The sequence below is a fragment of the Hemibagrus wyckioides genome, linkage group LG05, assembly GCF_019097595.1.
Source record: "Hemibagrus wyckioides isolate EC202008001 linkage group LG05, SWU_Hwy_1.0, whole genome shotgun sequence".
Classification (NCBI taxonomy): domain Eukaryota; kingdom Metazoa; phylum Chordata; class Actinopteri; order Siluriformes; family Bagridae; genus Hemibagrus; species Hemibagrus wyckioides.
The window spans coordinates 27,687,689-27,694,258 of record NC_080714.1 but is presented as its reverse complement, the minus strand read 5'-3'; the positions used below and the strand labels follow the sequence as shown (position 1 = coordinate 27,694,258).

Genomic DNA, 6,570 nt, shown 5'->3' with positions numbered 1-6,570 from the left:
AGTGACAGGGAAGCTGAAAGATGAGTGCGGAGTAATGAGCGTGTTATCTATCCGGAAGAAGGAAGACAGGATGAGAGAAGAAGGATGGAGACAGAGATGTAAGGAACGAGTGAAACAGGAGGAGGAGTGTATGCTGATCCCTATAGGCCAGGTGACGCAAAACCCCCAGAGGCGACCCTGAGTGTGCGTGTGTGTGTGTGCGCATGCACACACCCCCTGTAAGTACAGCACCTGTTCCCTGGACACAGAGGCTCCACCAATTGGTCCAAGTGTTGCGATTGAGACAGGGGAGCATTCAGGAAGGAGAAGACACACACACACACACAGACACACACACACACACACTCTCAATCTACGGTGCCCTCGTAATTACGTAGAGGTCGAGGTTGCCAGAACGAACAGCGGGAGGACACCCGAGCTCTGTGTGTGCTGAGGAAGTCTCTCTCTCACACACACACACACACACTCAAGAAGCTCAGTGAGGATCAGTGTTTTTCACTTCTCATGGTAGCTGGGAAAATTTAACAGCAAAGCCTTTGCCTTTTACACACACACACACACACACACACACACACACACACACTAATGTCCTGAACTTTATAAAATATTTAAATATTTAAAAAAAAAATCTGAGCTGGTGCTGAAAATGTCACCGCCTTCACAACAAGAGCCAATCAGGATTCGATATGTAAATGAAGGACACAGAGCACCAGGTGGAGGGGCGGGGCTTGTATGAGGTATGAATTTGCATATTCATAGAATTCAAGGGGTTTTTTAGCAATGAGGGTAAGTAGCATAGAAAATCATTTTATGCAAATTTCTGCCTCAAGCCACGCCCAGTTCTTCAATGCTGACATCACAGCGGTCATCTTGGACAAACTGAATCATTTTTCCAGGCTGAGTAACGCAGACTCGAGTCTGAGACACAGTGATCGTAAAAAGTCAGTAAGGAAGAGATCAGCATCATGGGAACATCGTACAGCTGGAGGAAACACACACACACACACACACCAAGTGAGTCACAACACCAGATATCATGAGCCAGAAATGATCCAAAAAGTCTGTTTGCATGTGTGTGTGTGTGTGAGAGAGAGAGAGAGAGAGAGAGAGACAGAAAGACAGAGAGAGAGAGAGCAAAAGAGTGTGAGAGAAATGGACAGACATATAGAAAGAGAGAAAATCAGACAGAAAAACACAAAAGGAAAAGAAAAGAGACAGAGAAAAAGAGGGGGGAAACACCCTCAAGGTCTATCTGGCAGATAAGCTGCTCTCAATCTCTCCTTTTATCTAATTTCTCTCCACCTTTCTATCTTGTTTTACTTTCTATCATTTTTCCTCTCCTCTTCCTGTTTTCCTCACTCCTTCCTTACCCCCCCCACCCCATCTTTCTTCTCTTCTCCAAATTTTCCCCTCCTCCCATTATCCTTTTGGTCTATCTATTTTTCTCCCCTCTTCTTCATCTTCTTCTTCTCTTCACTTCCCTTGCCTTTCTTTTTCTCCATCAGTTTTCCTCTCCTCTTCATCTTTCTCTTCCCCCTTTTCTCTCTCGAGTTTTACTTCTCTTCCTTTTCCCTTCTCTGTTTTTCACCAGTTCCTTTCTCCTCCTTTACTTTTCTTTAACCACCGCCCATTCCTCTCCCTCTTTCTTTCTTTCACCCTTTATCCTTTCCTCCCTCCGTCTGTCAGGTTTCTCTTCCGTCTCTGCTGTTTCTCCTCCTTTCCTCGCCTCCTTTTCTCTCCGTCTGACCCCGGGGAGACTTTGCTTTCGTTGCTGGCTCTCTTTCCAGTCCACAAACCTCGACGAACGACAAAGGACGCCTCAGTGGAGATTTGAATTTGAAACAGGGCCGAAACCCAACACACACACACACACACACACAAACACACACACAAACACACACACAAACACACACAAACACACACACAAACACACACACACAAACACACTGCCTGAAACAACACAGAGACTTAAATTGGGCAAAGCAATTGCATTTTTTTTTCAGTTGCATGTCAGCAGTAGTGTGTGTGTGTGTGTGTGTGTGTTTGTCTGTGCGTGTGTGTGTGTGTGTATGTATGTGAGAGAGAGAGAGAAAGAGGGAGACAGAGGGAAAGAGAAAGAGAGAGAATCATAGGACAGGTGTCTGACAGAACAAGTAAGTATGTGTGTGAAACAACAAATGTGCACAGACACTTGAACACAAACTCAATCCATTTACAGCCAAATGATATAACACACACACACACACACACACACACACACACACACACACACACACACACACACACAAAGAGTCCGGGAAAAAACAGCATAACTCAGTCCTGATGTCTTTTTAAAAAAAATATGTTTGGTATGAAATTCATCATAATTCATGGAACTGAAAAGTAACACCTACACACACACACAACATGCACGCACACGCACGCACACACACACACTCACGCACACACACACAGACACACACACGCACACACACACACTCACGCACACACACACACTCACGCACACACACACACACAGACACACACACGCACACACACTCACGCACACACACACACTCACGCACACACACACACACACACACGCACACACACACACACTCACGCACACACACACACACACACACACGCACACACACACTCACGCACACACACACAAACTGCTCTATGACACAGGACTGCATTCTGTACAACTTACTGAGCACAAAAATCTGATGGAAACATACCATTTTATTTACGCACACACACACACACACACACACGCACACACACACACACACACACACACACACACACACACACACACACACGCACGCACGCACACACACGCACAATGATTGACAGCTGTTTTAATTGGGGAAGGCACAGACCCCCCCCACATGCACACACGAACACACATGTTCGGTTAACACAAGCACAGTTTTCACGTGAACCTTACATCATTACCTTAACAGAGTAATTAACGGAATACTGCCTCAGTACTGAATTAACACTGTACTGAATTAACACTGTACTGAATTAACACTGTACTGAATTAACACACTCAATACTGAATTAACACTGTACTGAATTAACACTGTACTGAATTAACACACTCAGTAATGAATTAACACTTTACTGAATTAGCACACTCAGTGCTGAATTAACACTGTACTGAATTAACACACTCAGTGCTGAATTAACACTGTACTGAATTAACACACTCAGTGCTGAATTAACACTGTATTGAATTAACACACTCAGTGCTGAATTAACACTGTACTGAATTAGCACACTCAGTGCTGAATTAACACTGTACTGAATTAACACACTCAGTGCTGAATTAACACTGTACTGAATTAACACACTCAGTACTGAATTAACACTGTACTGAATTAACACACTCAGTACTGAATTAACACTGTACTGAATTAACACACTCAGTAATGAATTAACACTGTACTGAATTAACACACTCAGTACTGAATTAACACTGTACTGAATTAACACACTCAGTAATGAATTAACATACGCAGTGCTGAATTAACACACTCAGTAATGAATTAACACTTTACTGAATTAGCACACTCAGTACTGAATTAACACTGTACTGAATTAACACACTCAGTACTGAATTAACACTGTACTGAATTAACACACTCAGTAATGAATTAACATACGCAGTGCTGAATTAACACACTCAGTGCTGAATTAACACTTTACTGAATTAGCACACTCAGTGCTGATTTAACACACACAGTGCTGAATTAACACACTAGGTACTGAATTAACACACTAGGTACTGAATTAACACACACAGTACTGAATTAACACACACAGTACTGAATTAACACACTCAGTGCTGAATTAACACACACAGTGCTGAATTAACACACACAGTGCTGAATTAACACACTCAGTGCTGAATTAACACACACAGTGCTGAAATAACACACTAGGTACTGAATTAACACACTAGGTACTGAATTAACACACTAGGTACTGAATTAACACACACAGTGCTGAATTAACACACACAGTGCTGAATTAACACAGTCAGTGCTGAATTAACACACACAGTGCTGAATTAACACACACAGTGCTGAAATAACACACTAGGTACTGAATTAACACACTAGGTACTGAATTAACACACTAGGTACTGAATTAACACACACAGTGCTGAATTAACACACACAGTGCTGAATTAACACAGTAGGTACTGAATTAACACACTAGGTACTGAATTAACACACACAGTACTGAATTAACACAGTCAGTGCTGAATTAACACACACAGTGCTGAAATAACACACTAGGTACTGAATTAACACACTAGGTACTGAATTAACACACACAGTGCTGAATTAACACACACAGTGCTGAATTAACACACTAGGTACTGAATTAACACACTAGGTACTGAATTAACACACACAGTACTGAATTAACACACTCAGTGCTGAATTAACACACACAGTGCTGAAATAACACACTAGGTACTGAATTAACACACTAGGTACTGAATTAACACACTAGGTACTGAATTAACACACATACTCAGTGCTGAATTAACACACACAGTGCTGAATTAACATACTCAGTGCTGAATTAACACACTAGGTACTAAATTAACACATGCAGTTCTGAATTAACACACACAGTTCTGAATTGACACACTAGGTACTGAATTAACACACTTGGTACTGAATTGAAACACTAGGTGCTGAATTAACACACTCAGTGCTGAATTAACACACTCAGTGCTGAATTAACACACACAGTGCTGAATTAACACACACAGTGCTGAATTAACACACTAGGTACTGAATTAACACACTAGGTACTGAATTAACACACACAGTACTGAATTAACACACTCAGTGCTGAATTAACACACACAGTGCTGAAATAACACACTAGGTACTGAATTAACACACTAGGTACTGAATTAACACACTAGGTACTGAATTAACACACATACTCAGTGCTGAATTAACACACACAGTGCTGAATTAACATACTCAGTGCTGAATTAACACACTAGGTACTAAATTAACACATGCAGTTCTGAATTAACACACACAGTTCTGAATTGACACACTAGGTACTGAATTAACACACTTGGTACTGAATTGAAACACTAGGTGCTGAATTAACACACTCAGTGCTGAATTAACACACTCAGTGCTGAATTAACACACTCAGTGCTGAATTAACACACTCAGTGCTGAATTAACACACTCAGTGCTGAACTATCCCAGCGTTTAATTAACACTTACAGCTGTACTGAATAAAATCCCTCCGTGAATTGAATTAAATCCCCAGTGATGAATTTAATGACCTCACTGTTACATTAACACTCTGTTTAATTAACACTGCATTAAAATGAACCCGGCTCTGTGCGCGAGTGCTGAATTAACACCGTACTGAACAAACACTCGGCTACTGAATGAAAGCACAGATACTGAATTAAGATGTGATTGCAGACACCCCCCCCCCCCCGAATGAACACACTTGAGTCATGTGGAAGTGTTGAATTAACACAATGATGCATTAAATCATCAGCGTTCTGAATTAAAGCCGCACAGACTCGGGGAATTATTTCATTAACATTTTAATTAGTGCTGAATTCAGTCACTTCGTTAATTAGTGCTGAATTAAGTACTGGATTCACGCGCTCATCGCGTTGACTCACTTCAAGCGCAAAACCCGCCTTGTCACGGCACCGAATCAACGCACGCGCTGTGCACACGTCCGAGGATTCGGTTTTAACGCCGTGTTAATTCAACACTTTCCCCCCCGAAAGCCCTCGTGTAAGAGCGCGCGCACTCACCGGATCGTCCGTGGCGAAGAGGTAAACACGCGCGCGTCCTCAAGTCTCGAGCTCGCGGGCGCCAAATAAATCCACACACTGGCTGAGAAGTAAAAAAAAAAAAAGAAGAAGAAGAAGAAGAAGGACGTGGAAGAAAAAAAGTCAAAGCTCCTCTTGTCTCGCGCACCTGTCCACGCACGGGTCGTATAGCGCGCGCTGCCGCCGTGCCATGCCGGCTAGAGACAACTGTCGCGCGCGCAGCTCGTCCGTTTGCTTGGCTGAAACACCATGTCAAAAAAAATCTCTCACACACACACACACACAGACACAGCAGCAGCACCTGTCCCAGGAGAAACACACACACACACTTACACACTCATTAACACACACACACACTGATCTCTGTGAGCTGGTGTTCAGCATGTGGCGCTCCGCGTCTCTGACTCCTGCAGCAGCAGCAGCGCCGCTTTAAAACAAACCCCGGGTTGCCAGATTGGGTGCGTTCACACAAGGTTGCCAGATTGCACGGATACGATTAAATAACAAACAAAAATTAAACAGATTATTACACTTCTGCGTCACGCAGTTCAACATCCCAACAAATAAACTCACTTCCTGTGATATTACAACAGATTAATGACATCGACTACGTCCTTCTGACCTCAGCAATCGACATGATATGAAAATCAGCCGACTCATAAACACAAAAAATCCTCACAGTGACCGTGATATGGGCCAGTGAGACATGTTTCCTGTCCATGGACATGTTTCTTATATCA

General features: G+C 42.6%; 1 protein-coding gene across 2 annotated transcripts in view; it reads right to left on the bottom strand.

The window, feature by feature from the left end:
• Positions 1 to 6,220, bottom strand: part of sema6bb (sema domain, transmembrane domain (TM), and cytoplasmic domain, (semaphorin) 6Bb) — a 137,444-nt gene extending 131,224 nt beyond the window's left edge. For both annotated transcript variants that reach the window (XM_058389235.1, XM_058389234.1), the window contains exon 1: positions 5,813 to 6,220. The gene's annotated coding sequence lies outside the window, so the exon portion shown is untranslated. The remainder of the gene's footprint in view (positions 1 to 5,812) is intronic.
• Positions 6,221 to 6,570: the final 350 nt, after the last annotated feature.